General features: G+C 39.9%; 2 non-coding genes across 2 annotated transcripts; one reads left to right on the top strand and one right to left on the bottom strand.

Moving 5' to 3' along the window:
* Positions 1–20,809: 20,809 nt before the first annotated feature.
* On the top strand, positions 20,810–20,917 carry LOC112760376 (small nucleolar RNA R71). Its single transcript, XR_003180820.1, has one exon. It is a non-coding gene; the product is annotated as a small nucleolar RNA R71 (small nucleolar RNA).
* Positions 20,918–25,277: 4,360 nt separating this feature from the next.
* On the bottom strand, positions 25,278–25,381 carry LOC112761481 (small nucleolar RNA R71). The gene has a single exon (XR_003181876.1). It is a non-coding gene; the product is annotated as a small nucleolar RNA R71 (small nucleolar RNA).
* Between the last annotated feature and the right edge of the window lie 1,820 nt (positions 25,382–27,201).

The raw sequence follows: 27,201 nt of genomic DNA, 5'->3' as shown, positions 1-27,201 counted from the left end.
TGGATGGTGCAGAGATCCACTTCTGGGGCCCACTTGGTGTGTGATGGGACTGAGACTTAAGCAATTCACGTGCATAAGGCCATTTTGGGTGTTCAACGCCAGGTTTGGATTCATTTCTGGCGTTGAACTCCAACTTTTAATCCTTTTCTGGCGCTGGACGCCAGAATTGGGCAGAGAACTGGCGTTGAACGCCAGTTTACGTCATCTATCCTTAAGCAAAGTATGGACTATTATATATTGCTAGAAAGCCCTGGTCCAACGCAATTCGAAGCACGCCGTTTCGAGTTTTGTAGCTCCAGAAAATCCACTTTGAGTGAAGGGAGGTCAGAATCCAACAGCATCAGCAGTCCTTTTTCAGCCTGAATCAGATTTTTGCTCAGCTCCCTCAATTTCAGCCAGAAAAATACCTGAAATTACAGAAAAACACATAACTCATAGTAAAGTCTAGAAATATGAATTTTTCCTAAAAACTAATGAAAATAAACTAAAAACTAACTAAAACATACTAAAAACTATATGAAATTAACCCCAAAAAGCGTATAAAATATCCGCTCATCACATACCCCCCCTCCCTTATATATAGCCCTCCATTCTTCCTCATTTTCACACAACACAACCCTCTCTTCTCTTCTTGGCCGACTACACCACTCCCCCCTCTCCTCCATATTTCCTTCTTCTTCTTCATCTATTCTTTCTTCTCTTGCTCGAGGGCGAGCAATATTCTAAGTTTGGTGTGGTAAAAGCATAAGCTTTTTGTTTTTCCATTACCATTGATGGCACCTAAGACCGGAGAATCCTCTAGAAAAGGGAAAGGGAAGACAAAAGCTTCCACCTCCGAGTCATGGGAGATGGAAAAATTCATCTCCAAAGCTCATCAAGACCACTTCTATGATGTTGTGGCCAAGAAGAAGGTGATCCCCAAGGTCCCTTTCAAGCTCAAGAAAAATGAGTATCTGGAGATCCGACATGAAATCCAAAGAAGATGTTGGGAAGTTCTAACAAACCCCATCCAACAAGTCGGCATCCTAATGGTTCAAGAGTTCTATGCCAATGCATGGATCACTAGGAACCATGATCAAAGTAAGAACCCAAACCCAAAGAATTATCTCACCATGGTTCGGGGGAAATACTTAGATTTTAGTCCGGAAAATGTGAGGTTGGCGTTTAATTTGCCTATGATGCAAGGAAATGCATGCCCCTACACTAGAAGGGTCAACTTTAATCAAAGGTTGGACCAAGTCCTCATGGACATATGTGTGGAAGGAGCTCAATGGAAGATTGACTCCAAAGGCAAGCCGGTTCAACTAAGAAGACTGGACCTCAAGCCTGTAGCTAGAGGATGGTTAGAGTTCATACAACGCTCCATCATCCCCACTAGCAACCGATCTGAAGTTACCGTGGATCGGGCCATCATGATTCATAGCATCATGATTGGAGAGGAAGTAGAAGTTCATGAAGTCATCTCCCTTGAACTCTACAAAATAGCCGAAAAGCCCTCTTCTGGGGCAAGGCTAGCTTTTCCTCATCTTATTTGCCATCTATGTTACTCAGCTGGAGCTTTCATAGAAGGAGACATTCCCATTGAGGAAGAGAAGCCCATCACTAAGAAAAGGATGGAGCAAGCAAGAGAGCCCATTCATGGATCTCAAGAGACGCATGAAGCTCATCATCATGAGATCCCAGAGATGCCTCAAATGCATTTTCCTCCACAAAACTATTGGGAGCAAATCAACACCTCCCTAGGAGAATTAAGTTCCAACATGGGACAACTAAGGGTGGAACATCAAGAGCACTCCATCATCCTTCATGAAATTAGAGAAGATCAAAAAGCAATGAGGGAGGAGCAACAAAGACAAGGAAGAGACATAGAAGAGCTCAAGGACATCATTGGTTCCTCAAGAAGGAAACGCCACCATCACTAAGGTGGACTCATTCCTTGTTCTTACTTTCTCTGTTTTTCGTTTTCTATGTTAAGTGCTTATCCATGTTTGTGTCCTCATTACATGATCATTAGTATTTAGTAACTATGCCTTAAAGTTATGAATATCCTATGAATCCATCACCTCTCTTAAATGAAAAATGTTTTAATTCAAAAGAACAAGAAGCACATGAGTTTCGGATTTATCCTTGAACTTAGTTTAATTATATTGATGTGGTGACAATGCTTTTTGTTTTCTGAATGAATGCTTGAACAGTACATATGTCTTTTGAAGTTGTTGTTTAAGAATGTTAAATATGTTGGCTCTTGAAAGAATAATGATAAGGAGACATGTTATTTGATAATCTGAAAAATCATAAAAATGATTCTTGAAGCAAGAAAAAGCAGCAAAGAACAAAGCTTGCAGAAAAAAAAATAGGCGAAAAAAAATATAAAGAAAAAGCAAGCAGAAAAAGCCAAAAGCTCTTAAAACCAAGAGGCAAGAGCAAAAATCCAATAACCCTTAAAACCAAAAGGCAAGGGTAATAAAAAGGATCCCAAGGCTTTGAGCATCAGTGGATAGGAGGGCCTAAAGGAATAAAATCCTGGCCTAAGCGGCTAAACCAAGCTGTCCCTAACCATGTGCTTGTGGCGTGTAGGTGTCAAGTGAAAACTTGAGACTGAGCGGTTAAAGTCAAGGTCCAAACCAAAAAAAGAGTGTGCTTAAGAACCCTAGACACCTCTAATTGGGGACTTTAGCAAGGCTGAGTCACAATCTGAAAGGGTTCACCCAATTATGTGTCTGTGGCATTTATGTATCCGGTGGTAATACTGGAAAACAAAGTGCTTAGGGCCACGGCCAAGACTCATAAAATAGATGTATTCAAGAATCATCATACTGAACAAGGAGAATCAATAACACTATCTGAACTCTGAGTTCTTATAGATGGCAATCATTCTGAACTTCAATGGATAAATTGAGATGCCAAAACTATTCAAGAGGCAAAAAGCTACAAGTCCCGCTCATTTAATTGGAGCTATGTTTCATTGATTGTTTGGAAGTTATAGTATATTCTCTTCTTTTTATCCTATTTGATTTTCAGTTGCTTGGGGATAAGCAACAATTAAAGTTTGGTGTTGTGATGAGCGGATAATTTATACGCTTTTTGGCATTATTTTTAGTATGTTTTTAGTAGAATCTAGTTACTTTTAGGGATGTTTTCATTAGTTTTTATGTTAAATTCACATTTCTGGACTTTACTATGAGTTTGTGTGTTTTTCTGTGATTTCAAGTATTTTCTGGCTGAAATTGAGGGACTTGAGCAAAAATCAGATTCAAAGGTTGAAGAAGGACTGCTGATGCTGTTGGATTCTGATCTCCCTGCACTCAAAGTGGATTTTCTGGAGCTACAGAACTCAAAATGGCGCGCTTCCAATTGCGTTGGAAAGTAGACATCCAGGGCTTTCTAGCAATGTATAATAGTCCATACTTTGATTGAATAAAATAGAAGACTAATAGGTTGAGAAGCAATAATATCTCAGAGTTTTTGAGTGAAGCTCAGATTCTAATTAGATGAGCGGGACTAGTAGCTTTTTGCTTCCGAACAGTTTTGGCATCTCACTTTATCCATTGAAGCTCAGAGTGATTGGCATCTATAGGAACTTAGAATTCAGATAGTGTTATTGATTCTCCTATTTCAGTATGATGATTCTTGAACACAGCTATTTCATGAGTCTTGGCCGTGGCCCTAAGCACTTTGTTTTCCAGTATTACCACCGGATACATAAATGCCACAGACACATAATTGGGTGAACCCTTTGGATTGTGACTCAGCTTTGCTAAAGTCCCCAATTAGAGGTGTCCAGAGTTCTTAAGCACACTCTTCTTTCTGCTTTGGACCTTGACTTTAACCGCTCAGTCTCAAGTTTTCACTTGACACTTTCACGCCACAAGCACATGGTTAGGGACAGCTTGGTTTAGCTGCTTAGGCCAGGATTTTATTCCCTTAGGCCCTCCTATCTACTGATGCTCAAAGCCTTGGGATCCTTTTTATTACCCTTGCCTTTTGGTTTTAAGGGCTAATGGCTCGTTCTCTTTTTTTTTTTTTGCTGCTTTTTCTTGCTTCAAGAATCATTTTTATGATTTTTCAGATTATCAATAACATGTCTCATGTTCATCATTCTTTCAAGAGCCAACATATTTAACAGTCTTAAACAACAAATTCAAAAGACATATGCACTGTTCAAGCATACATTCAGAAGACAGAAAGTATTGCCACCACATGTAACTAATTATAATTTCTCTTATTAAAAACTCGAAATTTTATTGCCTCTTATTCAAAAGATCTACTATTTTATTCATGTTTGTTGATGATGAGAAAAATAGACTATAACTTAATTGGAGATAAAATCAAAATAGATACTAATTACTACTATATGACTCCTAAGGTAAAACTAAAATAAGAACAATTATCACAGAGTTAAGGCTAAGATTAGAGCTCAACAACCTTGAGGTTTGGAAGTGGATGTTCCTCTATTCTGTGAGGTGCTTGGTCCTTCAAGAGATAACTCCTGACACTTCAGTTCCTTTAAGTCACGCCCTTGCTCCTCTTGTTCCCTGAGCAGTTTGCAGAGCATGCTGTTTTGATTTTGCTCTTGGAGTGGGTTGTTTTCCTTTAGGGGCCATGATCTTAGTGATCACGGATAAGCACACCAAACTTAGAGGTTTGCTTGTCCTCAAGCAAAAGAAAAGAAATGAGATGGGTAGAAGGAGAGCTCCTCCCCACTATCCTGGCGATTGAACGCCCAAACACTGCCTGTTTTGGGCGTTCAACGCCCAAATGTTGTTCTCCTAGGCGTTCAACGCCCAGTTGTTGCCCTTTTCTGGCGTTGAACGCCAGATTGCTACCCTTACTGGTGTTCAGCGCCCACTGGCTGCCCCTTTTGGGCGCTGAACGCCCAAAATAGGCTCTTACTGGCGTTTTCTTGCCAGTGAGCTCTTTTTCTCTGTTTTGTGTGCAGATTCCTTCTGTAACCCTGTGAACTTATGCAATTGATTAATTACCTTGTCATCAATGAACTCTATATAAACAAATAAAAATAAAAATAGAAATAGGGCAAAATTCTTAGAGGATTGATTCCCCATGGTTGGGTTGCCTCCCAGCAAGAGCTTCTTTATTGTCTTTAGCTGGACTTTGCTGAGCTTTTAGTCTAGCTTCAGCCTTCAGCACTCTTGCTTAATGTTGCCTTCAAGATAGTGTTTGATTCTCTGTCCATTGACAATGAACTTCTTATCAGAATCAATATCTTGAAGCTCCACAAAACCATATGGTGATACACTTGTAATCACGTATGGTCCCCTCCACCGGGATTTCAGTTTCCCGGGGAATAGCCTGAGTCTAGAGTTAAACAGCAGAACCTTCTGTCCTGGTTCAAAGATTCTAGATGACAGCTTTCTATCATGCCACTCTTTTTATTTTTCTTTATAAAGCTTGGCATTTTCGAAAGCAGTAAATCTAAATTCCTCTAGCTCATTTAGCTGGAGCAATCTTTTTTCTCCTGCTAATTTGGCATCAAAGTTTAGGAATCTGGTTGCCCAGTAGGCTTTATGTTCCAGTTCCACGGGCAGGTGACATGCCTTACCATACACAAGTTGGTATAGAGAGGTCCCTATAGGGGTCTTGAATGCTGTTCTGTAAGCCCACAGAGCATCATCCAAGCTCCGTGCCCAATCCTTTCTACGGGTATTTACTGTCCGTTCTAGGATTCTCTTTAATTCTCTTTTAGAGACTTCAGCTTGCCCATTAGTCTGTGGATGATATGGAGTAGCCACCCTGTGGCGAATCCCATACCGAACCATGGCAGAGTTAAGCTGTTTGTTGCAAAAGTGAGTACCCCCATCACTGATCAGTACTCTAGGGACACCAAACCTGCTAAAGATATATTTCTAGAGGAACTTCAGCACTATTTTAGTATCATTGGTGGGTGTGGCAATGGCCTCAACCCATTTTGATACATAGTCAACTGCCACCAGAATATAAGTGTTTGAGAATGATGGTGGGAAAGGTCCCATGAAGTCAATTCCCCATACATCAAACAACTCAATCTCCAAGATTCCTTGTTGGGGCATGGCGTAACCATGAGGCAGATTACCAGCTCTTTGACAACTGTCACAGTTACGTATAAACTCTCGGGAATCTCTGAGGATTGTGGGCCAATAGAAGCCACATTGGAGGACCTTGGTGGCTGTTCGCTCACCTCCGAAATGGCCTCCATATTGAGATCCATGGCAATGCCATAGGATCCTCTGTGCTTCCTCTCTAGGAACACACCTACGGATTATTCCGTCTGCACATCTCTTAAAGAGATAGGGTTCATCCCACAAGTAGTACTTTGCATCAGTGATTAATTTTTTCTTTTGTTGCCTGTTGTACTCTTTGGGTATGAACCTTGCAGCTTTATAGTTTGCAATATCGGCAAACCATGGCGTTTCCTGAATGGCAAATAAATGCTCATCCGGAAAAGTCTCAGAGATCTCAAGAGAGGGGAGGGGCGTCCCTTCTACTGGCTCTATCCGGGAAAGATGATCAGCCACTTGGTTCTCTGTCCCTTTTCTGTCTCTTATTTCTATATCAAACACTTGCAGAAGCAACACCCATCTGATGAGCCTGGGTTTTGAATCCTACTTTGTGAGTAGATATTTAAGAGTAGCATGGTCAGTATACACAATCACTTTTGATCCTACTAAGTATGATATAAACTTGTCAATGGCATAAACCACTGCCAGTAATTCTTTTTCTGTGGTTGTGTAATTTTTCTGGGCATCATTTAAAACGCGACTAGCATAATAAATGACGTGCAGAAGCTTATTATGCCTCTGTCCTAATACTGCACCAATGGCGTGATCACTGGCATCACACATTAGCTCAAATGGTAATGTCCAGTCTGGTGCAGAAATAACTGGTGCTGTGACCAGCTTAGCTTTCAGCGTTTCAAACGCCTGCAGACACTCTGTGCCAAACACAAATGGCGTGTCAGCAGCTAGCAGATTGCTTAGAGGTTTTGCGATTTTTGAAAAATCCTTTATAAACCTCCTATAGAATCCTGCATGCCCCAGAAAGCTTCTGATTGCCTTAACATTGGCAGGTGGTGGTAATTTTTCAATTACCTCTATTTTTGCTTGATCCACCTCTATTCCCTTGTTTGAGATTTTATGCCCAAGGACAATCCCTTCAATCACCATGAAGTGACATTTTTCCCAGTTTAAAACTATGTTGGTCTCTTGGCATCTCTTCAGAACAAGTTTCAGGTGATCAAGACAGGAGCTGAATGAGTCTCCATATACTGAGAAGTCATCCATGAAGACTTCCAGAAATTTTTTCACCATATCAGAGAAAATAGAGAGCATGCATCTCTGGAAGGTTGTAGGCGCATTACATAGCCCAAATGGCATCCTTCTATAAGCAAACACTCCAGATGGACATGTGAATGCTGTTTTCTCTTGATCCTGGGGATCTACTGCAATCTGGTTATAGCCTGAGTAGCTGTCCAAAAAGCAGTAATAATCATGACCTGCTAGTCTTTCTAGCATCTGGTCTATGAATGGTAAAGGAAAATGATCCTTTCTGGTGGCTGTAATGAGCCTTCTGTAGTCAATACACATGCGCCACCCTGTAACTGTTCTTGTAGGAACCAGTTCATTTTTTTCATTATGAATCACTGTCATGCCTCCCTTTTTTGGGACGACTTGGATAGGGCTCACCCAGGGGCTATCAGAAATAGGATAAATAATCCCAGCCTTTAGTAATTTGGTGACCTCTTTCTGCACCACTTCTTTCCTGGCTGGATTTAGCCGTCTCTGTGGTTGAACCACTGGTTTGGCATTATCCTCCAATAAGATTTTGTGCATGCATCTAGCTGGGCTTATGCCCTTAAGGTCACCTATGGACCACCCAAGAGCTGTCTTGTGTGTCCTTAGCACTTGAATAAGTGCCTCCTCTTCCTGTGAATTTAAGGCAGAGCTTATGATCACTGGAAAAGTGTCACCTTCTCCCAGAAACGCATATTTCAAGGATGGTGGTAATGGCTTGAGCTCGGGTTTAGGAGGTTTTTCCTCTTCCAGAAGAAATTTCAGAGGCTCTTTCATGTCCTCTGAATCCTCTAAATCAGGCTGAACATCTTTAAAGATGTTTTCCAACTCTGATTCGAGATTCTCAGCCATGTTGATCTCTTCTACCAAAGAGTCAATAAGATCAACTTTCATGCAGTCTTTTGATATGTCTGGATGCTGCATGGCTTTGACAGCGTTCAACTTGAATTCATCATCATTGACTCTCAGGGTTATTTCCCCCTATTGGATGTCAATGAGGGATCGTCCAGTTACTAGGAAGGGTCTTCCTAGAATGAGAGTAGCACTCTTGTGCTCCTCCATTTCCAGCACAACAAAGTCAGTGGGAAAGGCGAATGGCCCAACTCTGAAAATCATGTCTTCAATCACGCCTGATGGGTATTTAGTGGAACCATCAGCAAGTTGGAGACATATCCGGGTTGGTTTAACTTCTTCAGTTAAGCCAAGCTTTCTGATAGTGGATGCAGGTATTAGGTTGATGCTTGCCCCAAGATCGCATAAAGCTGTCTTGGTGCAATTACCTTCTAATATGCATGTTATCAGAAAACTCCCAGGGTCTTTAAGCTTTTCAGGAAAGCTCTTCAGAATGACTGCACTGCATTCTTCAGTGAGGAGAACTCTTTCTGTTTCTCTCCAATCCTTTTTATGACTCAAGATCTCTTTCATGAACTTGGCATAAGAAGGTATTTGCTCAAGTGCTTCTGCAAATGGAATCTTTATTTCAAGAGTCCTGAGATAATCTGCAAAGCGAGCAAATTGCTTATCCTGCTCCTCTTTCTGGAGTTTTTGAGGATAAGGTATCTTGGCTTTATATTCTTCAACCTTAGTTGCTGTAGATTTACTGCCTATAGAAGTGGTTGAAGAAGCCTTTTTAGAGGGGTTGTTATCAGCATTTGTGTGTGTCTGATCCCTCACTGGCAATTGAGTGCCAGAGTTAGAAACTGGAGTGACGTTAGATGCCAACTCCTTGTCTGTTCCTGGCGTCTGAACGCCAGAATTGTGCCCATTTTTGGCGTTCAACGCCAGTTCCTGCCCATTTTGGGCGTTCAACGCCAGATCCTTGCCTATTTCTGGCGTTGAACGCCAGTCCTGCCTTGTTTCTGGCGTTGAATGCCAGTCCTGAGCATGGTCTGGGCGTTCAGCGCCAGCCTTCCACCAAATTTCTGGCGTTTTAGTTCCAGAATTACTTTTCCCTGGGCTCTTACTGTCCTCAGGTGAATTTTGGGTGGTTTGCTCATTTCTTAGCTTTTTTCTGCCTTGAGGTGGGGTATTTAATGTTTTTCCACTTCTTAATTGAACTGCTTGGCATTCTTCTGTTATTTGCCTTGACAGCTGCTGCTTTGTTTGCTTAAACTGTTCTTCCATATGTATATTAGCCATCCTTGTCTCTTGTAATTTATCTTTGAATTCGGCTAACTGCTTTGTTAGAAAGTCCAATTGTTGATTGAATTCAGCAGCTTGTTCTACAGGGCTGAGTTCAGCAGTTACTGTTTTAACCTCTTCTTTCATGGAAGGGTCACTGCTTAGGTACAGATGCTGATTCCTGGCAACTGTATCAATGAGCTCTTGAGCCTCTTCAATTGTCTTTCTCATGTGGATAGATCCATCAGCTGAGTAATCTAGAGACATCTGAGCTCCTTCTACAAGCCCATAATAGAAGATGTCTAACTGAACCCACTCTGAAAACATTTCAGAGGGGCATTTTCGTAGCATCTCTCTGTATCTCTCCCAGGCATCATAAAGAGATTCATTATCTCCTTGTTTAAAGCCTTGGATGTCTAGCCTTAGCTGTGTCATCCGTTTTGGGGGAAAGTATTGATTCAGGAATTTTTCTGTCAGCTGTTTCCATGTCCTTATGCTGGCCTTAGGTTGGTTATTTAAACACCTCTTAGCTTGATCTTTCACAGAAAATGGAAACAGTAATAGTCTGTAGACATCCTGATCTATTTCCTTATCATGTATTGTGTCAGCAATTTGTAAAAACTGTTCCAGAAACTCTGTAGGTTCTTCCTGTGGAAGACCGGAATACTGGCAATTTTGCTGCACCATGATAATGAGCTGAGGATTCAACTCAAAGCTGCTGACTCCAATGGAGGGTATGCAGATACTACTCCCATATGAAGCAGTAGAGGGGTTAGCATATGACCCCAGAGTCCTCCTGGACTGTTCATTTCCACTTAGATCCATGATGGAGAAAGGGAGATGATGTAAAAAAAATATTTTTATTTTTATTTATTTATTTATTTATTTATTTCGAAAATAAAATAAATTAAAATAAAATAAATAAAAATAGGTGAAGATTTTCGAAAAAATGAGGGGAGAGAAAGTGGTAAGGAAGTTTTGAAAAAGATATGATTTGGAAAAGATTTAAAATTTTTTTTTTAAAAAATCTGAATTTTTAAAAATAATTTTCGACAATTTGTTTTAAAATTAGAGAGAAAAGATATTTTTGAATTTAGTGAGGAAAGAGAAAACAATAAAATAGCACAAGACTTAAAGTTTTTAGATCTAATGCTCCTTGTTTTCGAAAATTTTGGAGGGAAAACACCAAGGAACACCAAACTTAAAAATTTTAAGATCAAGACACAAGGAAAACTCAAGAACACTTTGAAGACTCACAAGAACACAAGAACATGAAGAAAGAATGCCAAACTTAAAATTTTTAGAAAACCAAACCAAAATTTTCGAAAACCAAAGGGAATTCAACAAGAAAACACCAAACTTAAAGTTTGGCACAAAATTTAATAGAGAAATTATTATTTATGAAAAAGAAGATTTTGAAAAGAATATAAAAGATTCTAACCCAATTACCAAGAACACAGACTAACGCTCTAGTCAAATGAGTTATGAATGTAACACTTGTTTTGAAGAAGTATTTTATTTTATTTTTTTTTGAAAACTAATGTTTTGAAAAGGCACAGGAAAACAAGAAGAATCACAAAACAAGAAAAACCAGAGATCAAACAAGAAAAGTCAATAAATAAAAAATATAATTTTTGAAAAAAAATTTTTTTTTTTGAAAAAGAAAATAAGGATTCTAAAATTTTAACCAAAAACAATAATAAGAGACTCTAAACCAAAAAGAAAAAATTTTTCCTAATCTAAGAAACAAAATGAACCGTCAGTTGTTCAAACACGAACAATCCCCGGCAACGGCGCCAAAAACTTGGTGCACAAATTGTGAATCACACTTTTCACAACTAGTACCACTTACCAGCAAGTGCACTGGGTCGTCCAAGTAATACCTTACGTGAGTAAGGGTCGAATCCCACGGAGATTGTTGGTTTGAAGCAATCTATGGTTATCTTATAAATCTTAGTTAGGAGGTCAATTATATTAATCAGTTGAATTGCGAATAAACAAGAGAGCATGGATTAAAGGTTACTTGTTATGCAGTGATGGAGAATATGTTGGAGTTTTGGAGATGCTTTGTCTTCTGAATCTCTGCTTTCCTCTATCTTCTGATTCACGCACGCACGTCCTCCTATGGCAAGCTTTATGTAGGTGGATCACCGTTGTCAATGGCTACCATCCATCCTTCCAGTGAAAAGGGTCCAGGTGCGCTGTCACCGCACGGCTAATCATCTGCAGGTTCTCAGTCGTACTGGAATAGGATTTACTATCCTTTTGCGTCTGTTACTACGCCCAGCACTCGCGAGTTTGAAGCTCGTCACAGCCATTCGATCATTGAATCCTACTCGGAATACCACAGACAAGGTTTAGACTTTCCGGATTCTCATGAATGCCGCCATCAATCTAGCTTATACCACGGAGATTCTGATTAAGGAATCTAAGAGATACTCATTCAATCGGATATAGAACGGAGGTGGTTGTCAGGCACACGTTCATGGTTTGAGGAAGGTGATGAGTGTCACGGATCATCACCTTCATCACAGTTAAGCACGAATGAACATCTTAGATAGGAACAAGCGTGTTTGAATGGAAAACAGAAATACTTGCATTAATTCATCGAGACACAGCAGAGCTCCTCACCCCCAACAATGGAGTTTAGAGACTCATGCCGTCAAAGAATACAAAGTTGAGATCTAAATTGTCATGAGATACAAAATAAGTCTCTAAAAGTTGTTTAAATACTAAACTAGTAGCCTAGGTTTACAAAAAATGAGTAAACTATGATGGATGGTGCAGAGATCCACTTCTGGGGCCCACTTGGTGTGTGCTGGGGCTGAGACTTAAGCAATTCACGTGCATAAGGCCATTTTGGGTGTTCAACGCCAGGTTTGGATCCATTTCTGGCGTTGAACTCCAACTTTTAATCCTTTTCTGGCGCTGGACGCCAGAATTGGGCAGAGAACTGGCGTTGAATGCCAGTTTACGTCATCTATCCTTGAGCAAAGTATGGACTATTATATATTGCTGGAAAGCCCTGGATGTCTACTTTCCAACGCAATTCGAAGCACGCCGTTTCGAGTTCTGTAGCTCCAGAAAATCCACTTTGAGTGAAGGGAGGTCAGAATCCAACAACATCAGCAGTCCTTTTTCAGCCTGAATCAGATTTTTGCTCAGCTCCCTCAATTTCAGCCAGAAAAATACCTGAAATTACAGAAAAACACACAACTCATAGTAAAGTCTAGAAATATGAATTTTTCCTAAAAACTAATGAAAATAAACTAAAAACTAACTAAAACATACTAAAAACTATATGAAATTAACCCCAAAAAGCGTATAAAATATCCGCTCATCACATACCCCCTTCCCTTCCCTATATATAGCCCTCCATTCTTCCTCATTTTCACACAACACAACCCTCTCTTCTCTTCTTGGCCGACTACACCACTCCCCCCTCTCCTCCATATTTCCTTCTTCTTCTTCATCTATTCTTTCTTCTCTTGCTCGAGGGCGAGCAATATTCTAAGTTTGGTGTGGTAAAAGCATAAGCTTTTTGTTTTTCCATTACCATTGATGGCACCTAAGACCGGAGAATCCTCTAGAAAAGGGAAAGGGAAGACAAAAGCTTCCACCTCCGAGTCATGGGAGATGGAAAAATTCATCTCCAAAGCTCATCAAGACCACTTCTATGATGTTGTGGCCAAGAAGAAGGTGATCCCCAAGGTCCCTTTCAAGCTCAAGAAAAATGAGTATCTGGAGATTCGACATGAAATCCAAAGAAGATGTTGGGAAGTTCTAACAAACCCCATCCAACAAGTCGGCATCCTAATGGTTCAAGAGTTCTATGCCAATGCATGGATCACTAGGAACCATGATCAAAGTAAGAACCCAAACCCAAAGAATTATCTCACCATGGTTCGGGGGAAATACTTAGATTTTAGTCCGGAAAATGTGAGGTTGGCGTTTAATTTGCCTATGATGCAAGGAAATGCATGCCCCTACACTAGAAGGGTCAACTTTAATCAAAGGTTGGACCAAGTCCTCATGGACATATGTGTGGAAGGAGCTCAATGGAAGATTGACTCCAAAGGCAAGCCGGTTCAACTAAGAAGACTGGACCTCAAGCCTGTAGCTAGAGGATGGTTAGAGTTCATACAATGCTCCATCATCCCCACTAGCAACCGATCTGAAGTTACTGTGGATCGGGCCACCATGATTCATAGCATCATGATTGGAGAGGAAGTAGAAGTTCATGAAGTCATCTCCCTTGAACTCTACAAAATAGCCAAAAAGCCCTCTTCTGGGGCAAGGCTAGCTTTTCCTCATCTTATTTGCCATCTATGTTACTCAGCTGGAGCTTTCATAGAAGGAGACATTCCCATTGAGGAAGAGAAGCCCATCACTAAGAAAAGGATAGAGCAAGCAAGAGAGCCCATTCATGGATCTCAAGAGACGCATGAAGCTCATCATCATGAGATCCCAGAGATGCCTCAAATGCATTTTCCTCCACAAAACTATTGGGAGCAAATCAACACCTCCCTAGGAGAATTAAGTTCCAACATGGGACAACTAAGGGTGGAACATCAAGAGCACTCCATCATCCTTCATGAAATTAGAGAAGATCAAAAAGCAATGAGGGAGGAGCAACAAAGACAAGGAAGAGACATAGAAGAGCTCAAGGACATCATTGGTTCCTCAAGAAGGAAACGCCACCATCACTAAGGTGGACTCATTCCTTGTTTTTACTTTCTCTGTTTTTCGTTTTCTATGTTAAGTGCTTATCCATGTTTGTGTCTTCATTACATGATCATTAGTATTTAGTAACTATGCCTTAAAGTTATGAATATCCTATGAATCCATCACCTCTCTTAAATGAAAAATGTTTTAATTCAAAAGAACAAGAAGTACATGAGTTTCGGATTTATCCTTGAACTTAGTTTAATTATATTGATGTGGTGACAATGCTTTTTGTTTTCTGAATGAATGCTTGAACAGTACATTTGTCTTTTGAAGTTGTTGTTTAAGAATGTTAAATATGTTGGCTCTTGAAAGAATAATGATAAGGAGACATGTTATTTGATAATCTGAAAAATCATAAAAATGATTCTTGAAGCAAGAAAAAGCAGCAAAGAACAAAGCTTGCAGAAAAAAAATAGGCGAAAAAAATATAAAGAAAAAGCAAGCAGAAAAAGCCAAAAGCTCTTAAAACCAAGAGGCAAGAGCAAAAAGCCAATAACCCTTAAAACCAAAAGGCAAGGGTAATAAAAAGGATCCCAAGGCTTTGAGCATCAGTGGATAGGAGGGCCTAAAGGAATAAAATCCTGGCCTAAGCGGCTAAACCAAGCTGTCCCTAACCATGTGCTTGTGGCGTGAAGGTGTCAAGTGAAAACTTGAGACTGAGCGGTTAAAGTCAAGGTCTAAAGCAAAAAAAGAGTGTGCTTAAGAACCCTAGACACCTCTAATTGGGAACTTTAGCAAAGCTGAGTCACAATCTGAAAGGGTTCACCCAATTATGTGTCTGTGGCATTTATGTATCCGGTGGTAATACTGGAAAACAAAGTGCTTAGGGCCACGACCAAGACTCATAAAATAGCTGTATTCAAGAATCATCATACTGAACTAGGAGAATCAATAACACTATCTGAACTATGAGTTCCTATAGATTGCAATCATTCTGAACTTCAATGGATAAATTGAGATGCCAAAACTATTCAAGAGGCAAAAAGCTACAAGTCCCGCTCATTTAATTGGAGCTATGTTTCATTGATTGTTTGGAATTTATAGTATATTCTCTTCTTTTTATCCTATTTGATTTTCAGTTTCTTGGGGACAAGCAACAATTTAAGTTTGGTGTTGTGATGAGCGGATAATTTATACGCTTTTTGGCATTGTTTTTAGTATGTTTTTAGTAGAATCTAGTTACTTTTAGGGATGTTTTCATTAGTTTTTATGTTAAATTCACATTTCTGGACTTTACTATGAGTTTGTGTGTTTTTCTGTGATTTCAAGTATTTTCTGGCTGAAATTGAGGGACTTGAGCAAAAATCAGATTCAGAGGTTGAAGAAGGACTGCTGATGCTGTTGGATTCTGACCTCCCTGCACTCAAAGTGGATTTTCTAGAGCTACAGAACTCAAACTGGCGCGCTTCCAATTGCGTTGGAAAGTAGACATCCAGGGCTTTCTATCAATGTATAATAGTCCATACTTTGATCGAGTTTAGAGGACATAAAAGGCTGTTGAACGCCAGTTCTACGCTGCTGTCTGGAGTTAAACGCCAGAAACACATCACAAGCCAGAGTTGAACGCCAGAAATACGTTACAAACTGGCGTTCAACTCCAAGAATGACCTCTGAACGTGTAACATTCAAGCTCAGCCCAAGCACACACCAAGTGGGCCCTGGAAGTGGATTTGTGCATCAATTACTTACTTCTATAAACCATAGTAACTAGTTTATTATAAATAGGACTTTTTACTATTGTATTAGAGATCTTTTGGGAAGATCCTGGATTGTATTTTGATCCTGTGATCACGTTTTGGGGGCTGGCCATTTGGCCATGCCTAGACCTTCATCACTTATGTATTTTCAAACGGTAGAGTTTCTACACTCCATAGATTAAGGTGTGGAGCTCTGCTGTTCCTCAAGGATTAATGCAAAGTACTACTGTTTTTCTATTCAATTCAACTTATTCCGCTTCTAAGATATTCATTTGCACTTCAACATGAATGTGATGAACGTGACAATCATCATCATTCCCTATGAATGCGTGCCTGACAACCACTCCCGTTCTACCTTAGATTGAATGAGTATCTCTTGGATCTCTTAATCAGAATCTTCGTGGTATAAGCTAGATTGATGGCGGCATTCATGAGAGTCCGGAAAATCTAAACCTTGTCTATGGTATTCCGAGTAGGACTCTGGGATTGAATGACTGTGATGAGCTTCAAACTCGCGATTGCTGGGCGTAGTGACAGACGCAAAAGGAGGGTGAATCCTATTCCAGCATGATCGAGAACCTCAGATGATTAGCCGTGCTGTGACAGAGCATTTGGACCATTTTCACAAGAGGATGGGATGTAGCCATTGACAATGGTGATGCCCTTACATAAAGCCAGCCATGGAAAGGAGTAGGACTGATTGGATGAAGACAGCAGGAAAGCAGAGTTTCAGAGGAACGAAAGCATCTCTATGCGCTTATCTGAAATTCTCATCAATGAATTACATAAGTGTTTCTATCCTTATCTTCTATCCTTATTTTAGTATATGTTTTCGAAAACTCCATAACTATTTTATATCCGCCTGACTGAGATTTACAAGGTGACCATAGCTTGCTTCATACCAACAATCTCCGTGGGATCGACCCTTACTCATGTAAGGTTTATTACTTGGACGACCCAGTGCACTTGCTGGTTAGTTGTATCGAAGTTGTGAATGAAAAACGATTTATTAAGACGTGCGTACAGAGTTTCTGGTGTTGTTACCTGAGATCACAATTTCGTGCACCAATAAGCACTTAACATAGAGAAAACGAAAAACAGAGAATGTAAGAACAAGGAATGAGTCCACCTTAGTGATGGTGGCGTTTCCTTCTTGAGGAACCAATGATGTCCTTGAGCTCTTCTATGTCTCTTCCTTGTCTTTGTTGCTCCTCCCTCATTGCTTTTTGATCTTCTCTTATTTCATAAAGGATGATGGAGTGCTCTTGATGTTCCACCCTTAATTGTCCCATGTTGGAACTTAATTCTCCTAGGGAGGTGTTGATTTGCTCCCAATAGTTTTGTGGAGGAAAATGCATTTGAGGCATCTCCGAGATCTCATGGTGATGAGCTTCATGCGTCTCTTGAGATCCATGAATGGGCTCTCTTGCTTGCTCCATCCTTTTCTTAGTGATGGGCTTCTCTTCCTCAATAGGAATGTCTCATTCTATGAAAGCTCCAGCTGAGTAACATAGATGGCAAATAAGATGAGGAAAAGCTAGCCTTGCCCCAGGAGAGGGCTTTTCGGCTATTTTGTAGAATTCAAGGGAGATGACTTCATGAACTTCTACTTCCTCTCCAATCATGATGCTATGAATCATGATGGCCCGATCCACAGTAACTTCAGATCGGTTGCTAGTGGGGATGATGGAGCGTTGGATGAACTCCAACCATCCTCTAGCTACAGGCTTGAGGTCCAGTCTTCTTAATTGAACCGGCTTGCCTTTGGAGTCAATCTTCCATTGAGCTCCTTCCACACATATGTCCATGAGGACTTAGTCCAACCTTCGATTAAAGTTGACCCTTTTAGTGTAGCGGCGTGCATCTCCTTGCATCATAGGCAAGTTAAACGCCAACCTCACATTTTCCGGACTAAAATCTAAGTTTTCCCCCCAAACCATTGTAATATAATTCTTTGGGTTTGGGTTCTTACTTTTATCATGGTTCCTAGTGATCCATGTATTGGCATAAAACTCTTGAACCATTAGGATGCCGACTTGTTGGATGGGGTTTGTTAGATCTTCCCAACCTCTTCTTTGGATTTCATGTCGGATCTCCGGATACTCATTCTTCTTGAGTTTGAAAGGGACCTCGGGGATCACCTTCTTCTTGGCCACAACATCATAGAAGTGGTCTTGATGAGCTTTGGAGATGAATCTTTCCATCTCCCATGACTCGGAGGTGGAAGCTTTTGTCTTTCCTTTCCCTTTTCTAGAGGATTCTCCGGTCTTGGGTGCCATCAATGGTAATGGAAAAACAAAAAGCTTATGCTTTTACCACACCAAACTTAGAATATTGCTCGCCCTCGAGCAAAAGAAAAAAGAATAGATGAAGAAGAAGAAATGGAGGAGATGGAGAGAGAGATGTGTTTCGGCCAAGAAGGGGAAAAGAGGGTTGTGTTGTGTGAAAATGAGGAAGAATAGAGGGCTATATATAGGGAAGGGAGGGGGTAAGGTTCAGCCATAAGGGTGGGTGTTGGGTGGGAAATTGATTTTGAATTTTAAAGGTAGGTGGGGTTTATGAGGTAGGTTTATGGGGAAAATTGGATGGATGTGAGTGGTGAAGTGGTGATAGGGAAGAGAGATTGAGGTGATTAGTGAAGAGTTTTGGGGAAGAGTGTTTATTGGGAAGAGAGGATGAACATTGAGAAGAGGGAAGAGAGTGAGTGGTGGTAGGTGGGGATCTTGTGGGGTCCATAGATGCTGAGATGATCCTGTGGGGTCCATAAATCCTGAGGTATCAAGGAATTACATCCTTGCACCAAATTAGGCATGCAAAATGCCCTTGCACACAACTCTGGGCGTTCAGCGCCATATTGGTGCTTGTTCTGGGCGTTGAACGCCCATTTGTTTCCCATTTCTGGCGTTGAACGCTAGAACCATGCTTGTTCTGGGAGTTCAGCGCCAGCTCTTCTCCAGGGTGCAATTCTGGCATTCAAACGCCCAGATGCTGCCCATTTTGGGCGTTCAGCACCAGAACCATGCTCTGTTCTGGCGTTGAACGCCAGCCAGATGCTTCTTACTGGCGTTTAAATGCCAGTAAGGTCTTCCTCCAGGGTGTGATTTTTCTTCTGCTGTTTTTGATTCCATTTTCAATTTTTATATTTATTTTGTGAGTCCACATGATCATGAACCTAATAAAACATGAAAGAACAAGAAAAATAAAATTAGATAAATAAAAATTGGGTTATCTCCCAACAAGCGCTTCTTTAATGTCAATAGCTTGACAGTGGGCTCTCATGGAGCCTCACAGATGTTCAGAGCATTGTTGAGACTTCCCAACACCAAACTTAGAGTTTGGATATGGGAGTTCAACACCAAACTTAGAGTTTGGTTGTGGCCTCCCAACACCAAACTTAGAGTTTGACTGTGGGGGCTCTGGTTGACTCTGTTTTGAGAGAAGCTTATTGTGCCTCTTTTCCATGTTTACAGAAGGATAACCTTGAGTTGTAAACACAAGGGAGTCCCCATTCAATTGAAGGACTAATTCACCTCTGTCAAAATCAATCACAGCTCTTGCTGTGGCTAGGAAGGGTCTTCCAAGGATGATGAATTCATCCTCATCCTTCCCAGTATCTAGGACTATGAAATCAACAGGGATGTAAAGGCCTTCAACCTTTACTAACACGTCCTTTACTTGTCCATAAGCCTGTTTTCTTGAATTGTCTACCATCTCTAATGAGATTTTAGTAGCTTGCACCCCAAAGATTCCCAGTTTCTCTATTACAGAGAGGGGCATGAGGTTTATTCCTGAACCAAGGTTACACAGAGCCTTTTCAAAGATCATGTTGCCTATGGTACAAGGTATTACGAACTTTCCAGGATCCTGTTTCTTCTGAGGCAATGTGAGTTGATCCAGATCACTTAGTTCATTGGTGAACAAGGGAGGTTCATCTTCCCAAGTCTCAATACCAAATAAGTTGGCATTCAGCTTCATGATTACACCAAGGTACTTGGTAACTTGCTCTTTAGTAACATCCTCATTCTCTTCAGAAGATGAATACTCGTCAGAGCTCATGAAGGGCATAAGGAGGTTCAATGGAATCTCTATGGTCTCTAGATGAGTCTCAGATTCCTTTGGTTCCTCAAAGGGAAACTCCTTATTGATCACTGGACGTCCCAGGAGGTCTTCCTCACTGGGATTTATGTCCTCCCCTTCCTCTCCAGGTTCGGCCGTGTTGACTATGTCAATGGCCTTGCACTCTCCTTTTGGATTTTCTTCTGTATTGCTTGGGAGAGTACTAGGAGGGATTTCAGTGATCCTTTTACTCAGCTGGCCCACTTGTGCCTCCAATTTTCTAATGGAGGACCTTGTTTCATTCATGAAACTTACAGTGGCCTTAGATAGATCAGAGACTAAGTTTGCTAAATTAGAGGTATTTTGTTCAGAGTTCTCTGTCTGTTGCTGAGTGGATGATGGAAAAGGTTTACTTTTGTTAAACCTATTTCTTCCACCATTATTAAAGCCTTGTTGAGGCTTTTGTTGATCCTTCCATGAGAGATTTGGGTGATTTCTCCATGAGGGATTATAGGTGTTTCCATAAGGTTCACCCATGTAATTCACCTCTGCTATTGCAGGGTTTTCAGGATCATAAGCTTCTTCTTCAGAAGATGCCTCTTGAGTACTGTTGGATGCATCTTACATTCCATTCAGACTCTGAGAAATCATATTGACTTGTTGAGTCAATATTTTATTCTAAGCTAATATGGCATTCAGAGTATCAATTTCAAGAACTCCCTTCTTCATAGGCGTCCTATTGCTCACAGGATTCCTCTCAGAAGTGTACATGAACTGGTTATTAGCAACCATGTCAATGAGTTCTTGAGCTTCTGCAGGCGTTTTCTTTAGGTGAATGGATCCACCTGCAGAAGTATCCAATGACATCTTAGCTAATTCAGACAGACCATCATAGAATATATCCAGGATGGTCCATTCTGAAAGCATGTCAGAAGGACACTTTTTGGTCAGTTCTTTGTATCTCTCCCAAGCTTCATAGAGGGATTCACCTTCTTTCTGTCTGAAGGTCTGAACATCCACTCTAAGCTTACTCAGCTTTTGAGGAGGAAAGAACTTGGCTAAGAAAGCCTTGACCAGCTTATCCCAAGAGTTCAGGCTATCCTTAGGTTGAGAGTCCAACCATATTCTAGCTCTGTCTCTTACAGCAAAAGGGAAAAGCATGAGCCTGTAGACTTCAGGATCTACTCCATTAGTCTTAACAGTATCACATATCTGCAAGAATTCAGTTAAGAACTAAAAAGGATCTTCAAATGGAAGTCCATGAAACTTGCAGTTCTGCTGCATCAGAGAAACTAATTGAGGTTTAAGCTCAAAATTGTTTGCTCCAATGGCAGGAATGGAGATGCTTCTTCCATGTAAATTGGAATTAGGTGCAGTAAAGTCACCAAGCATCCTCCTTGCATTATTATTATTTTCAGTTGCCATCTCCTCTTCTTGTTCGAAAATTTCTGAAAGGTGCTTGCTGGATTGTTGTAATTTAGCTTCTCTTAGTTTCCTCTTCAGAGTCCTTTCAGGTTCTGGATCTGCTTCAACAAGAATGTTCTTGTCCTTGCTCCTGCTCATATGAAAAAGAGGGACAGAAAAATAATAATAATAGGGGTCCTTTTACCACAGTATAGAGGTCCCTGTGTGAGTAGAAGAAAAGAAGAAGAAAAAAATTCGAACACAGATGGAAGAGGGGGTTCGAATTTGGGTGAGATGAAGTGTTAGTAGATGAATAAATAAATAAAATGAGATAAGAGAGAGAGAGAATTTTCGAAAATAATTTTTGAAAAAGAGTTAGTGATTTTCGAAAATAGTTTTTTGAAAAAGGTTAGTAATCAAAAATTAAAATAATTAGTTAATTAAAAAAGAAATTTTGAAAAAGAGGAAAGATATTTTCGAAAATTAGAGAGAGAGAGAGTTAGTTAGGTAGTTTTGAAAAAGATAAGAAACAAACAAAAAGTTAGTTAGTTAGTTGAATCAAATTTGAAAATCAATTTTGAAAAGGTAAGAAGATAAGAAGTTAGAGAGGATATTTTAAAATCAAATTTTTGAAAAAGATATGATTTTGAAAAAGATATGATTGAAATTAGTTTTGAAAAAGATTTGATTTTTAAAATCACAATTAATGACTTGATTCACAAGAAATCACAAAATATGATTCTAGAACTCAAAGTTTGAATCTTTCTTAACAGGCAAGTAACAAACTTGAAATTTTTGGATCAAAACATTAATTGATGATGTTATTTTCGAAAATTATGTGATAAAGATAAGAAAAAGATTTTTGAAAAATATTTTTAAAATTTTCGAAAATAACTAAGAAAAATGAAAAAGATTTGATTTTTTGAAAAAGATTTTGAAAAAGATAAGATTTTAAAATTAAAAATTTGATTTGACTCATAAGAAACAACTAAATTTTAAAAAGTTTTGAAAAAGTCAACTCAAATTTTCGAATTTATGAGAAGAAAAAGGAGAAGATATTTTTTTGATTTTTGAATTTTTAATGATGAGAGAGAAAAACACTAAAAATGCTCAATGCATGGAAATTTTAGATCAAAATAATGAATGCATGCAAGAATGCTATGAATGTCAAGATGAACACCAAGAACACTATGAATGTCAAGATGAACATGAAGAACTTATTTTTGAAAAATTTTTAATGCAAAGAAAATATGCAAGACACCAAACTTAAAAATTTTTCATGTATAGACACTATGAATGCAAGAATGCATATGAAAAACAAGAAAAGACACAAAACATGAGAACATCAAGATCAAACAAGAAGACTTACCAAGAACAACTTGAAGATCATGAAGAACACTATAAATGCATGAATTTTTCGAAAAATGCAAGATGAATATGCAATTGACACCAAACTTTCAACTTGACTCAAGACTCAAACAAGAAACATGAAATATTTTTTATTTTTATGATTTTATGATTTTTTTGGATTTTTCGAAAATTATTTAAAAAAAAGAAAAATAAGGATTCCAAAATTTTTAATATGAATTCCAGGAATCTTGTGTTCTTATTCTAAAGCTCCAATCTGAGGGTTAGGCATGGCTTAATAGCCAGCCAAGCTTTAGTATGTAACTCAGACATGACACGGCTGACATTCCAATTAACTTGCTTCCATGCTGATGGTTGGAAGCCTCAGTCCAAAAGAATTTAGACATGGCTTTACAGCCAGCCAGGCTTCACATGCTTCATGAAACACTAGAATTCATTCTTAAAAATTCTGAAGAACATAAATTAAATATTTTTGAAAAGAATTTTTATTTTTATTTTTTGAAAACAGATGAGAAATTTTTGAAAGATTTTTGAAAAAATTTTGAAAAGAAAACAAAAATAAAATTACCTAATCTGAGCAACAGGATGAACCGTCAGTTGTCCAAACTCGAACAATCCCCGACAACGGCGCCAAAAACTTGGTGCACGAAATTGTGATCTCAGGCAACGGCGCCAGAAACTCTGTACGCACGTCTTAATAAATCGTTTTTCATTCACAACTTCGATACAACTAACCAGCAAGTGCACTGGGTCGTCCAAGTAATAAACCTTACGTGAGTAAGGGTCGATCCCACGGAGATTGTCGGCTTGAAGCAAGCTATGGTCACCTTGTAAATCTCAGTCAGGCGGATATCAAATAGTTATGGAGTTTTCGAATATAAATAATAATTAGATAGAAAATAAGGATAGAAACACTTATGTATATCATTGGTGAGAATTTTAGATAAGTGTATAGAGATGCTTTCGTTCCTCTGAACCTCTGCTTTCCTGCTGTCTTCATCCAATCAGTCTTACTCCTTTCCATGGCTGGCTTTATGTAAGGACATCACCATTGTCAATGCCTACTTTTGATCCTCTCTGGAAAATGGTCCGATGCGCTGTCACTGCATGGCTAATCGTCTGGAGGCATCACCATGGTCAATGGCTGCATCCTATCCTCTTGTGAAAATGGTCCAAATGCTCTGTCACAGCACGGCTAATCATCTTGAGGTTCTCGATCATACTGGAATAGGATTCACCCTCCTTTTGCGTCTGTCACTACGCCCAGCACTCGCAAGTTTGAAGTTCGTCACAGTCATTCAATCTCAGAGTCCTACTCGGAATACCACAGACAAAGTTTAGACTTTTCGGACTCTCATGAATGCCGACATCAATCTAGTTTATACCACGAAGATTCTGATTAAGAGATCCAAGAGATACTCATTCAATCTAAGGTAGAACAGAAGTGGTTGTTAGGCACGCGTTCATAGGGAATGATGATGATTGTCACGTTCATCACATTCAGGTTGAAGTGCGAATGAATATCTTAGAAGTGGAATAAGTTGAATTGAATAGAAAAACAGTTGTACTTTGCATTAATCTTTGAGGAACTGCAGAGCTCCACACCTTAATCTATGGAGTGCAGAAACTCTACCTTTGAAAATACATAAGTGAAAGGTCCAGGCATGGCCGAGAGGCCAGCCCCCATGATCTAAGAACCAAGCGTCCAAAGATATCAAATACAATAGTAAAAAGTCCAATTTATAATAAACTAGCTACTAGGGTTTACAGAAGTAAGTAATTGATGCATAAATCCACTTCCGGGGCCCACTTGGTGTGTGCTTGGGCTGAGTTTGTGTGTTACACGTGTAGAGGTCATTCTTGGAGTCGAACGCCAGTTTGTAACGTATTTCTGGCGTTTAACTCTGGCTTGTGACGTGTTTCTGACGTTTAACACCAGATAACAGCGTAGAACTGGCATTCAATGCCCTTTTACGTCGTTTAAAATCGGCCAAAGTATGGACTATTATATATTGCTGGAAAGCCCTAGATGTCTACTTTCCAACGCAATTGGAAGCGCGCCATTTTGAGTTATGTAGCTCCAGAAAATCCACTTTGAGTGCAGGGAGGTCAGAATCCAACAGCATCAACAGTCCTTCTTCAACCTCTGAATCTGATTTTTGCTCAAGTCCCTCGATTTCAGCCAGAAAATACCTGAAATCACAGAAAAACACACAAACTCATAGTAAAGTTCAGAAATGTGAATTTAACATAAAAACTAATGAAAACATCCCTAAAAGTAACTAGATCCTACTAAAAACATATTAAAAACAATGCCAAAAAGCGTATAAATTATCCGCTCATCACCCAGCTCATCACCCTAGTTCAGAACAACTGTGCATTCGGAGGAAGTGCCCAAGAAGACCCCAATCAACATCTCACCACCTTCCTAAGGATATGTGATACTGTGAAGTCTAATGGTGTTCATCCTGACACCTATAGACTGCTTCTGTTTCCTTTTTCGCTCAAGGATAAGGCATCTAAATGGCTGGAATTCTTCCTGAAGGAGAGTTTAACAACCTGGGAAGATGTGGTGAACAAATTCTTGGCAAGATTCTACCCTCTTCAAAGAATCAACAGGTTGAGAGCTGAGGTACAAACCTTTAGGCAACAAGATGGTGAAACTCTCTATGAAGCATGGGAGAGGTTTAAGAACTTAACAAGAAGATGCCCGCCAGACATGTTCAATGAATGGGTGCAGTTACACATTTTCTATAAAGGTCCTTCTTACGAATCAAAGAAAGTAGTAGACCACTCATCTGGGGGATCTCTGAACAAGAAGAAGACCATTGAAGAAGCCATAGATGTCATCGAGACTGTAGCTGAGAATGATTACTTCTATGCTTATGAAAGAGGCAATACTCAGGGAGTAATGGAACTGAACAACATGGATGTGCTACTGGCTCAAAACAAGATGATACCAAGAAGATGGAAAGAAACCAAGTTGTAGCAGTCACCACTTCATCAACAGCTCAAGAAGGAGTGAATGCAGAGGAAGAGGGTGACCAGGAACAAGCCAACTATATTGGGAACTCACCTAGGCAGACACATGATCCATACTCCAAAACTTATATTCCTGGTTGGAAGAACCACCCAAACTTTGGATGGGGAAATCAACAAGATCAAAGCCAAGATCAGAGACATCACAACCCCAACAACAATGCAACTCACCAACATTCTACACAGAGATCATATCAACACCCACCCAATAATACCTCTCAACATGCATATCAAAACCAAAATGGCCATTCTCACCCCGCCAACCTCAACTCACCATCACCATCCGAAGATAGACTCTCCAGAATTGAGACTCTACTTGAAAGTATATGCAAGGAAATCCAAGACAACAAAGTGTTCAAGGATGAGGTGCGAGCTAATATTAAAAACCAGGGAGACACCATCAAGAGGCTGGAATTTCAAGTGGGATACCTCTCTGAGAAGATTCCTAAACCTACTAATAGCTTCCCAAGTGACACAGAGAAAAAACCGAGAGGTGAAGCAAAGAAAGTAAGATGGGAAGAATGCAAGGTGGTCACCTTAAGTGATGAGGGGAGTGAAAAAGAACTAAACAAACCCTTAGAACACTCTCGAGATATTTCAGTAGAGAAGTAAGAAGAGGGTGACCAAGAAACCAACTCCACACAGAAGAAGGAGTTAAGGGAGAAGGAAATTCTGAACCCATATGCACCTTTTCCCCAAAGACTCAAGGGTGGTGTAGAAAGGAAAGTGTACTCAAAGTTCCTCGACATGTTTGCATCTCTCCATGTAAACATACCATTCATCAAGGCCCTCCAACAAATGCCCTCATACATTAAGTGTATGAAGGAGCTGCTGACCAAGAAAAGTTCACTAAAGGGAGGGCAAACAATAGTGATGAATAAGGAATGCAGTGCTCTCATTCAACCAGAATTGCCTACAAAAAGGAAGCATCCAGGGAGTTTTCACATCCCTTGTGCTATAGGAGAAACAAGGATTGATAAAAGACTCTGTGACCTGGGAGCAAGCATCAACTTAATGCCTTTATCCCTCATGAAGAAGCTTCAAATCAATGAGCTAACACCCTTGGATGTAATCATCAAATTGGCTAACAAAACTCAAAAACAAGTAATAGGAATTGTTGAAAATGTGTTGGTGAAGGTTGGAAACTACTTCCTTCCCACAAACTTTGTTATCTTGGAGATGGAAGAGAGTCACCTCCATCCAATCATATTGGGAAGGCCATTCCTAGCCACAGCCAGAGCACTCATAGATGTGGAATGAGGAGAGCTAATATTGAGGATACATGATGAACAACTTACCTTCAATGTCTTCAAACCCTCACAAGAAGAAAGTCAGAAAGACAAGGAATCAAGGGGAAATCACAATAAGGCACTGGTAGAAGAAACAGGCACTGAAGCACAAACAATACACCTGGGAATCCCTTTAGTTGACAAACAATACAGTCAAAAGGTACAATAGCTAAAGGAAACCCAAGAGGAGCTAAACCCACCAGAGTCATATGA

The sequence above is a fragment of the Arachis hypogaea genome, chromosome 16 (assembly GCF_003086295.3).
Source record: "Arachis hypogaea cultivar Tifrunner chromosome 16, arahy.Tifrunner.gnm2.J5K5, whole genome shotgun sequence".
NCBI classification, from domain to species: domain Eukaryota; kingdom Viridiplantae; phylum Streptophyta; class Magnoliopsida; order Fabales; family Fabaceae; genus Arachis; species Arachis hypogaea.
This window is presented reverse-complemented; position numbering and strand designations above follow the sequence as displayed.